This window comes from Oncorhynchus keta, chromosome 18 (assembly GCF_023373465.1).
Source record: "Oncorhynchus keta strain PuntledgeMale-10-30-2019 chromosome 18, Oket_V2, whole genome shotgun sequence".
In the NCBI taxonomy this organism is placed as follows: Eukaryota; Metazoa; Chordata; class Actinopteri; order Salmoniformes; family Salmonidae; genus Oncorhynchus; species Oncorhynchus keta.
The window spans coordinates 9,101,570-9,111,735 of record NC_068438.1 but is presented as its reverse complement, the minus strand read 5'-3'; the positions used below and the strand labels follow the sequence as shown (position 1 = coordinate 9,111,735).

Sequence of the window (10,166 nt, the reverse complement as noted above, 5' to 3'; positions counted from 1 at the left end):
TTTGAATGACTACCTCATCTCTGTACCCCACACATACAATTATCTGTAAGATCCCTCAGTTGAGCAGTGAATTTCAAACACAGATTCAACCACAAAGACCAGGGAGGTTTTCCAATACCTCGCAAAGAAGGACCCCTATTGGTAAATGGGCAAAAAAAGCAGACATTGAATATCCCTTTGAGCATGGTGACGCTTGAAAACCTATGGCAAGGCTTGAAAATGTCTGTCTAGCAATATTTGAGCAATTATTAGTACATTTGCAAAAAATGTTTTCATTTTGTCACTATGGGGTATTGTGTGTAGATGGGTGAGAGAGAAAAATCAGGCTGTAACACAACAAATTGTGGAACAAGTCAAGGTGTATCAATACTTTCTGAAGACACTGTCGATAGAAGGCATCCTACATTCAACTTTATTAGGACAGGATTTCTGAGTGACAGTGGAATCAACCAATCACAGTTTGACCTATGGGTGGGACCGTTTTTACAAAAACGTATGGAATCGTCTGCCTTCTAGAAGGCCGACAGGTCTGTGCGCAATAGCGAGTAGCAGTTTTCTCACGGTCGAGCTAGCTAGCGGCTGCAGTAGGCCACAATCTGCAGAGTTTTTTGGAGTGAACCTCCGTCTCCTTCAAATCACTTACTTTATCTCCCCGGAGACCGTCAAATAAAAATCCTGATTGGATCTTTTTTTTCTCTTCGGTGTTAACCCTTTCCAACACAAACTAAAGAGATTAAATCTGAATATCATTGAAAATAATAATATTATTAGAATATCATTGAAATATTATTGAAAAGATAAATCCTTAGGCCTCACTGTTCCCAACTGGGCTATCCCCATGGGAGAACCCCTTGAACCATTTTGGGTTCCATGTAGAACCCTTTCCACAGAGGGTTAAACTTGGAACCCAAATGGGTTCTGCCACAGGGATATCTGACATCTAATAATATTGTAATACAGTTTTTCTCAATTGCTAAAACACCATTTCTGAAAGCTTGCTCCATTTCCTGAAAACATTAAACACAAAACCTCATCTTCAAGCACTATTTACATAACCTCTGACTCATTACATTTTACATTACATTTACATTTAAGTCATTTAGCAGACGCTCTTATCCAGAGCGACTTACAAATTGGTGCATTACCTTATGACATCCAGTGGAACAGCCACTTTACAATAGTGCATCTAAATCTTTTAGGGGGGGGGGGAGTGAGAAGGATTACTTATCCTATCCTAGGTATTCCTTAAAGAGGTGGGGTTTCAGGTGTCTCCGGAAGGTGGTGATTGACTCCGCTGTCCTGGCGTCGTGAGGGAGTTTGTTCCACCATTGGGGGGCCAGAGCAGCGAACAGTTTTGACTGGGCTGAGCGGGAACTGTACTTCCTCAGTGGTAGGGAGGCGAGCAGGCCAGAGGTGGATGAACGCAGTGCCCTTGTTTGGGTGTAGGGCCTGACCAGAGCCTGGAGGTACTGAGGTGCCGTTCCCCTCACAGCTCCGTAGGCAAGCACCATGGTCTTGTAGCGGATGCGAGCTTCAACTGGAAGCCAGTGGAGAGAGCGGAGGAGCGGGGTGACGTGAGAGAACTTGGGAAGGTTGAACACCAGACGGGCTGCGGCGTTCTGGATGAGTTGTAGGGGTTTAATGGCACAGGCAGGGAGCCCAGCCAACAGCGAGTTGCAGTAATCCAGACGGGAGATGACAAGTGCCTGGATTAGGACCTGCGCCGCTTCCTGTGTGAGGCAGGGTCGTACTCTGCGGATGTTGTAGAGCATGAACCTACAGGAACGGGCCACCGCCTTGACGTTAGTTGAGAACGACAGGGTGTTGTCCAGGATCACGCCAAGGTTCTTAGCGCTCTGGGAGGAGGACACAATGGAGTTGTCAACCGTGATGGCGAGATCATGGAACGGGCAGTCCTTCCCGGGAGGAAGAGCAGCTCCGTCTTGACGAGGTTCAGCTTGAGGTGGTGATCCGTCATCCACACTGATATGTCTGCCAGACATGCAGAGATGCGATTCGCCACCTGGTCATCAGAAGGGGGAAAGGAGAAGATTAATTGTGTGTCGTCTGCATAGCAATGATAGGAGAGACCATGTGAGGTTATGACAGAGCCAAGTGACTTGGTGTATAGCGAGAATAGGAGAGGGCCTAGAACAGAGCCCTGGGGGACACCAGTGGTGAGAGCGCGTGGTGAGGAGACAGATTCTCGCCACGCCACCTGGTAGGAGCGACCTGTCAGGTAGGACGCAATCCAAGCGTGGGCCGCGCCGGAGATGCCCAACTCGGAGAGGGTGGAGAGGAGGATCTGATGGTTCACAGTATCGAAGGCAGCCGATAGGTCTAGAAGGATGAGAGCAGAGGAGAGAGAGTTAGCTTTAGCAGTGCGGAGCGCCTCTGTGATGCAGAGAAGAGCAGTCTCAGTTGAATGACTAGTCTTGAAACCTGACTGATTTGGATCAAGAAGGTCATTCTGAGAGAGATAGCGGTAGAGCTGGCCAAGGACGGCACGTTCAAGAGTTTTGGAGAGAAAAGAAAGAAGGGATACTGGTCTGTAGTTGTTGACATCGGAGGGATCGAGTGTAGGTTTTTTCAGAAGGGGCGCAACTCTCGCTCTCTTGAGGACGGAAGGGACGTAGCCAGCGGTCAGGGATGAGTTGATGAGCGAGGTGAGGTAAGGGAGGAGGTCTCCGGAAATGGTCTGGAGAAGAGAGGAGGGGATAGGGTCAAGCGGGCAGGTTGTTGGGCGGCCGGCCGTCACGAGACGCGAGATTTCATCTGGAGAGAGAGGGGAGAAAGAGGTCAGAGCACAGGGTAGGGCAGTGTGAGCAGAACCAGCGGTGTCGTTTGACTTAGCAAACGAGGATCGGATGTCGTCGACCTTCTTTTCAAAATGATTGACGAAGTCATCTGCAGAGAGGGGGGAGGGGGAGGAGGATTCAGGAGGGAGGAGAAGGTGGCAAAGAGCTTCCTAGGGTTAGAGGCAGATGCTTGGAATTTAGAGTGGTAGAAAGTGGCTTTAGCAGCAGAGACAGAGGAGGAAAATGTAGAGAGGAGGGAGTGAAAGGATGCCAGATCCGCAGGGAGGCGAGTTTTCCTCCATTTCCGCTCGGCTGCCCGGAGCCCTGTTCTGTGAGCTCGCAATGAGTCGTCGAGCCACGGAGCGGGAGGGGAGGACCGAGCCGGCCTGGAGGATAGGGGACATAGAGAGTCAAAGGATGCAGAATAGGAGGAGAGGAGGGTTGAGGAGGCAGAATCAGGAGATAGTTTGGAGAAGGTTTGAGCAGAGGGAAGAGATGATAGGATGGAAGAGGAGAGAGTAGCGGGGGAGAGAGAGCGAAGGTTGGGACGGCGCGATACCATCCGAGTAGGGGCAGTGTGGGAAGTGTTGGATGAGAGCGAGAGGGAAAAGGATACAAGGTAGTGGTCGGAGACTTGGAGGGGAGTTGCAATGGGGTTAGTGGAAGAACAGCATCTAGTAAAGATGAGGTCGAGCGTATTGCCTGCCTTGTGAGTAGGGGGGAAAGGTGAGAGGGTGAGGTCAAAAGAGGAGAGGAGTGGAAAGAAGGAGGCAGAGAGGAATGAGTCAAAGATAGACGTGGGGAGGTTAAAGTCGCCCAGAACTGTGAGAGGTGAGCCGTCCTCAGGAAAGGAGCTTATCAAGGCATCAAGCTCATTGATGAACTCTCCGAGGGAACCTGGAGGGCGATAAATGATAAGGATGTTAAGCTTGAAAGGGCTGGTAACTGTGACAGCATGGAATTCAAAGGAGGCGATAGACAGCTGGGTAAGGGGAGAAAGAGAGAATTACCACTTGGGAGAGATGAGGATCCCGGTGCTACCACCCCGCTGACCAGAAGCTCTCGGGGTGTGCGAGAACACGTGGGCGGACGAGGAGAGAGCAGTAGGAGTAGCAGTGTTATCTGTGGTGATCCATGTTTCCGTCAGTGCCAAGAAGTCGAGGGACTGGAGGGAGGCATAGGCTGAGATGAACTCTGCCTTGTTGGCCGCAGATCGGCAGTTCCAGAGGCTACCGGAGACCTGGAACTCCACGTGGGTCGTGCGCGCTGGGACCACCAGATTAGGGTGGCCGCGGCCACGAGGTGTGGAGCGTTTGTATGGTCTGTGCAGAGAGGAGAGAACAGGGATAGACAGACACATAGTTGACAGGCTACAGAAGAGGCTACGCTAATGCAAGGAGATTGGTACGGCAAGTGGACTACACGTCTCGAATGTTCAGAAAGTTAAGCTTACGTAGCAAGAATCTTGTTGACTAAAATGACACAGTACTGCTGAAGTAGGCTAGCTGGCAGTGGCTGCGTTGTTGACACTACACTAATCAAGTCGTTCCGTTGAGTGTAATAGTTACTACAGTGCTACTATTCGGGGGCTAGCTGGCTAGCTAGCAGTGTTGATTACGTTACGTTGCGTTAAAAGAACGCAACGTAAAGACTCCTCTCGCAAAATGAAACATTCGCCTCAAAACAGTTTAACCTGTGTTCAAAATCAAACACTGCTCTCAAATCATAAACAAAGTGATCAAAATGATATACACTCTCAAGCAGTCAGTAAACAATACACCGAAAAAAAAGAAAACACATTGTTCAAAACATACAATTCTCAGGGAGAAGTACATTTTTAATCTAATCTAAAAAAATATTCATATTTCTCCGTCATTGTCTTTTGATGAATGAAAATATGTTCTATCATAGTAGCTCAAAATTGATCAGAAAATACTACTCTGCTTTGCTCTTCACTATTTTGTTTTTTGTTCTTCCTCCTCCTTGTTCCCCTATTTTTACAGTACTGTACCCTGCATCTCACACACTTGTCCTTTGTCTCTGTGATACTGTAATTCTTGTTCTTTGTTGATATGAACCTGCAACCAGTCAAAATCTATTGAGCAGTCAGTACTGTTAATAAATGGAAAGCACAATGTTCAGGGCCATACACTTTGTCCATTGTACAGTATACAGCCTACAATGCACTGTACTACAGTCTACAATACTAAAAAGGGACAAAAATCAAAGGAGTAAACGTGATCAATGTGCTTCTTCTTGTCTTTGGGCTGGGTCAAGCCAAGCAATATTGTCCCTCCTGAGGCAACGGGGGAAGAAGCCTCTTGTGTGCCGTATCCAGCCCTGACATAATTCCTCACCTATATCACCACAGGCTAAATCCATGGCTTGCAGCAGATTTACTCTCGTGTATGGTTGTCTATCATACACTTTCCATCTCCAAGAGGAGAAAAATTCCTCAATCGGATTCAGGAAAGGCGAGTATGGAGGGAGGTACAAGTTCATAAACTGCCCATTGATGTTAAACCATTCCCTTAGCTGAGCATCTCGGTGGAAACTGACATTGTCCCCACACTATCACATAGGTGGGAATGGGATTCTCATTTAGCTCTGTCCCTGCTGCTCTTGAACTTGCTGCTCAAATAAAATATCTCTTAGATTGGCAATAAATCTTAGAAGGTGCTGGGTGTTATATGGCCAGAGTGTAACATGGTGATGTATAACACCATGGTTGCTGATAGCAGCACAGATTGTGACATAACCTCGTTGACCAGGGACTTCAACAATGGCCCGCTGTTCAATCATGTTTCGGCCTCTCCTTCTCCTCTTTGTCAGATTGAAGCCTGCTTCATCGACAAAGATGAACTCATGGGGTCTGTCCAAGGATTCCAAGTCAAATATTGTCTGTGTAGAAATACAATATGCTGTATGTAGGATTTTGTATGTCGTACAGAGACAGTGCTATACTGTAGAGTACAATTAGGCTTCTGATTCACATACCTTGTATGTACTGAAGAGTAATGTCATTCACATAGTATGTGTTAGTACTGTAGACAATCCGGATTACAGTAAATGTTTCTGAATGTACACTTACTTGCACATACTACAAAAAGTAGTGCAGTTACAAAACATATTCATGCAGTACAATACATACAGTGATTAACTTTACAAATGTCTATTGAAACAGCTGCATATAGTGTAGTACAGTAAATTTGCAATTACAAAAAGACAGCAGTATCCTATACCTGTTCTCTTCTCTGGATGTCCTTACTATGGCGGACACAGAAAATCGGCTCAAATTGGGTTGCACTCAAAGTCCTGCTTCCCTCTTTGTCGGTCCATGGACAAGAACATGGTCTTTAACTGTTGCTCGAATTTCATCAGATAATTCCACTATTTGTCTTCCTCTTCATCCTCCTCATTTGAAACAGGTTAAATCAATTTGAGTGGTTGTGTTCAATGACATGTATTCTCTATTTGTATTTGATTGTTGCCACTTGTGTTTACCAGTATGGATGACATGTGCATTAGAGTGCAGAATGTGTTTAGTTTTCCTGAAAAGTCTAAGTGAGATCTGCAAATTGTGTTTTACCATGTGAAATGGTTTAAGGTATTGACAACAGACTGCATAATTAGGTAAATGAGTCCAGGCAACTGAGAACTTTGTTCAGCCAATGAGTTTTAGTGTTTTAGCAATTGAGAAAAACTGTAATATGCTATTTAGCAGACGCTATTATCCAAAGCGATTTACAGTCACACGTGCATACATTATACATAATGTATGGGTAGTCCTGGGAATCAAACCTACGATTCTAGCGTTACCACTGCCATGCTATACCAACTGAGCTACAAAGTGTAAGCTGCTCCATCTTTGTGATGGAATGATGGTGGACCAGAGAAGAAGCAGGAAATCAGCCCTAAGGCGCATCCCACTTCCTGCTGGAATCATCGTCATGGTGATGGCTCGTGGTTCGTCACACTGTTGGGTCACCGGGGAGATGGGATTCCAGCTGGTCCCACAGTGTTGAGTCCAGTGGGACCAGGGGAGACAGAGACAGATTCAGGATGCGGTCATGTTTCCAGCATTCCCATCCCATCTGTAAACACAGTCTCCACTAACTTCCGTGACTGCACCAGTGAGGGGCCTGAGAGAGAGAGATTGAGAGCACGAGAGAGAGAGAGAGGTGAATGGTGTATGATGACAAAGCGTACTAGCAACAGACCTAAATCCCCAAACAAAGAAAAAGGCAGACTGTTACTGTGTTTGAATACTCATACTAACCATACTATTTGTGACGTAAATTGAGTATATAAAATGCTTATTGGTCATAGTATGGATATAGTTAGTATGCCAAAAGTTCCCGGATGTCGTACTAAATTCGCCAAAATATGAAGTATACACGCAGAAGACACTATTTCTGTACTATTCCTGCAATTATTCAGGAAATGGGCATGGCTTCACATTGTTTTCAGATTTGAAGAGAATGGCAGAAAATATGCAGCTGAAGTCTGACGAGAGCAGATACAAATTCATTGCTTTAACTAATGTTAAGTGTTAAGAAAATGTTGAGCAATGTAATAAAGTAATGACTTTTCAAACAAGTTACCTTCCAGGTCACGTTGGCTGACAATTTGTTAGCTACACTGTCCTTACGAACCACATAGCATATCATTACAGCAGTATGTACCGATATGTTGTTAGCTAGCTACTTACACATCAAACTTTCCACTATATTAACTATAGGCAATCTAACTATACAACAATTATTGACTTGATTATTCCCGTCATTCTTAGCTTAGCTAAATGGTATAGTCGTTGTGCGTTCTCAATGCACTCTCGTCTGAGAGTACCAGAGCGCAGAATAATTAATTTATGAGAGCTCCACACCCGTTGAATATGGCCGATGTCAGTACACTTCGGCAAAAAAGCGTAATTAAATTGTTGCCAGCAGCACAGTTACAGCCACCAATGCCCTGGATAATATGAAAACAGCCTAACCAGCTCTGCTAGGGCGAGTAAAATGGTCAGAGTGGTCTCATTTGTGTCTGGAAGTAGCTAGCAAGCTTGCCAATGCTAGCCAGTTAGCCAATGCTAGCCAATGCTAGCCAGTTAGCCAATGCTAGCCAGTTAGCGTGGGTGCTTGACTGCCATTGTACGGTCAGAACGCTCAAATCAACCCTATTCCTTGTGTGATAATGTTGCGTTAGGAGGTAGGTGAAAGAGTCAGGCGCAGGAGAGCAGAGATGTCTGAGAAACGTACTTTAAATTGACAAGTCCACCAACACCGATATGGCACAATCAAAAAAGTAAAACGCCCCCAACAACAGAGAACCCGTACAAACGCATGGAGGAACAACAAAGCTCCGACAATAACACTCTTAAAAATCTGTGAAAACAAGAAATAGGGCATAACCTCACCGAGCTACATCACAATAAAATAATAATCCCGCACAAACCTAGGCAGGCAACAGGGTAAATATATACACACAGAAATGAAGGCAAATGAAACCAGGTGTGAAAAGAACCAAAAACAAAACAAACAGAAAAGGAAAAAGGGATGATGATGATGATGATGGCTACGGTGATGGCTACTCCGACCCGCAGAGCACCGCCCGAGAAAGGAAAGGAACTACCTTCGGTGGAAGTCGTGACACCTTGACCCAAACGTCCGGTGTACACTCCGAGAGCGGACCGCTCTGAATTTACAAGTGAACACACCCGAAGTCGTAAAATGTTTAACTGGTAATTTGTTATGTTAACTACCTAGCAAGAGGTTGCATAGCAACAGCATCAACTTCCGGTTGACAGGTGAAGAGCTAGTACACTCAACGGAAAGGGTACTATTCGTTTACAGTATACTAAAATGAAATAATAGTATATAGTATGTAGTGTATACTCATTAAGTATGTAGTATACCGTATGTCAGTATGGGTATTCGAACACAACTTGTGTTTTACTGGTGAGACATAAAGGTTTGCTTTGGATGTTGTGCTGGCTCGTATGGCTAATTGTATGTCAAAAGTGAATGTGAAATGTAAACCCCTCTAAGTCCACTTGACAATCTCTTCAGCGCACAGTACAGGCTTGGAGATGGGAACGACCTCTTAGTGATGCTGTAATTACTTCCTGCCTGGCATCATGCACCTTAATAAAGAGTGACTGCCTTTAAAAGCAACAAATCCCTTTGAAAACTGCCTATGTGGCATTGATATGAGTCAGAAACAGTTATTCTAGTTTTAAAATTGACTACAAAGTGGAAAATAGGATAATTTTGATCATAAAGTCAGTCTGGTCTAAATCAGAGTTTAGGTTTTGATTTGATGATGTCCATTTGCCCACTAACATGTGGTGAACAGCTTCAGTGATTGCATTCTATCCAATAGCATAGACCTTGAGACAGACCTGCCCAGACTTTGTTGACAGACAACATTTAGCACATTTTTTTACTTGAGAAATACTGCACCAAAAACACCTTAGATGTAAAATGGTGCAACTAAAATACCCACTGCAAAAATATCTAAATGTATTACAGATTTCTTGAGTTATCTTACATTCATTCTGGGCATTTTGAGGAAGTGAAATAGGCTACAGTGTCTCATGGGGGACAAACGTCATTAACCAAATGTGGAGTCAGTCAGGAAACACCTCCAAGATTCCAAGCTAAATAAAGGTTAAATCAATTAAAAAATATATTTTAAAAAGACAGAAATCTCGTTTTTTCGAATTATCAACAGAATAACACGTGCCAATTGGCTCTTTAAGTACTATTGACACATTTTGAAATACAATGGTGATTTTACAACGCAATTGCATGGTGATGATTAAATCATCTTTCTTTCATCTTGAGTAAATTGGTGTGATTGATGGGTCTTGCAGTAATGGGGGACTTCAGGAAGGAGAGAACAGTGTTGGAGAGAACTGAGAACATGTAGTACCATTGGTTATGACTGTGATTGGCTGGCGGCTGCAGAGATGGGGTATCAGTGAACATAATCGACTTAAAAACAAACAACCAAAATCCTCTGCACATATTTGAGTGTTTGGCACAAACTTAATCAAATGTCATTGTCTAACAAACAGAATATTTTTCGAGAGCTTCAATCTATTAACAGATCTGTGGGTAATTGCTTGTTTTTGTTTGCCTTAATTACGTGTTTGATTGTCTAGTACTTGTTTTCGTAAACTATGGTTTGGGAACCAAAGTGGGCCCAGAGCATGTGAGACGTGGGCCGTGAGTTATGAGAATACATCCATAAACACAATTCTTCTTCTTAATTTTGGTAGTTGGAGTTTGATTTGGGTCACGGAAACATTGGTCAATTTCTCATTTGGGTCTTGAGCAGAATTTATTTTTTAAACACCTGTTCTAG

The 10,166-nt window shown here is 44.4% G+C and overlaps 1 long non-coding RNA gene across 2 annotated transcripts; it reads right to left on the bottom strand.

Annotated features, from left to right (window-relative positions):
* Positions 1–4,614: 4,614 nt before the first annotated feature.
* LOC118396933 (uncharacterized) lies at positions 4,615–9,590 on the bottom strand. Of its 2 annotated transcripts, none has more exons than XR_004828287.2 (2): positions 8,430–9,590; positions 4,615–6,940 (listed from the first exon to the last, which is right to left on the bottom strand). It is a non-coding gene; the product is annotated as an uncharacterized LOC118396933 (long non-coding RNA). The 2 variants fall into 2 exon arrangements; XR_004828286.2 differs by lacking the exon at positions 8,430–9,590 and adding an exon at positions 8,057–8,415.
* Positions 9,591–10,166: the final 576 nt, after the last annotated feature.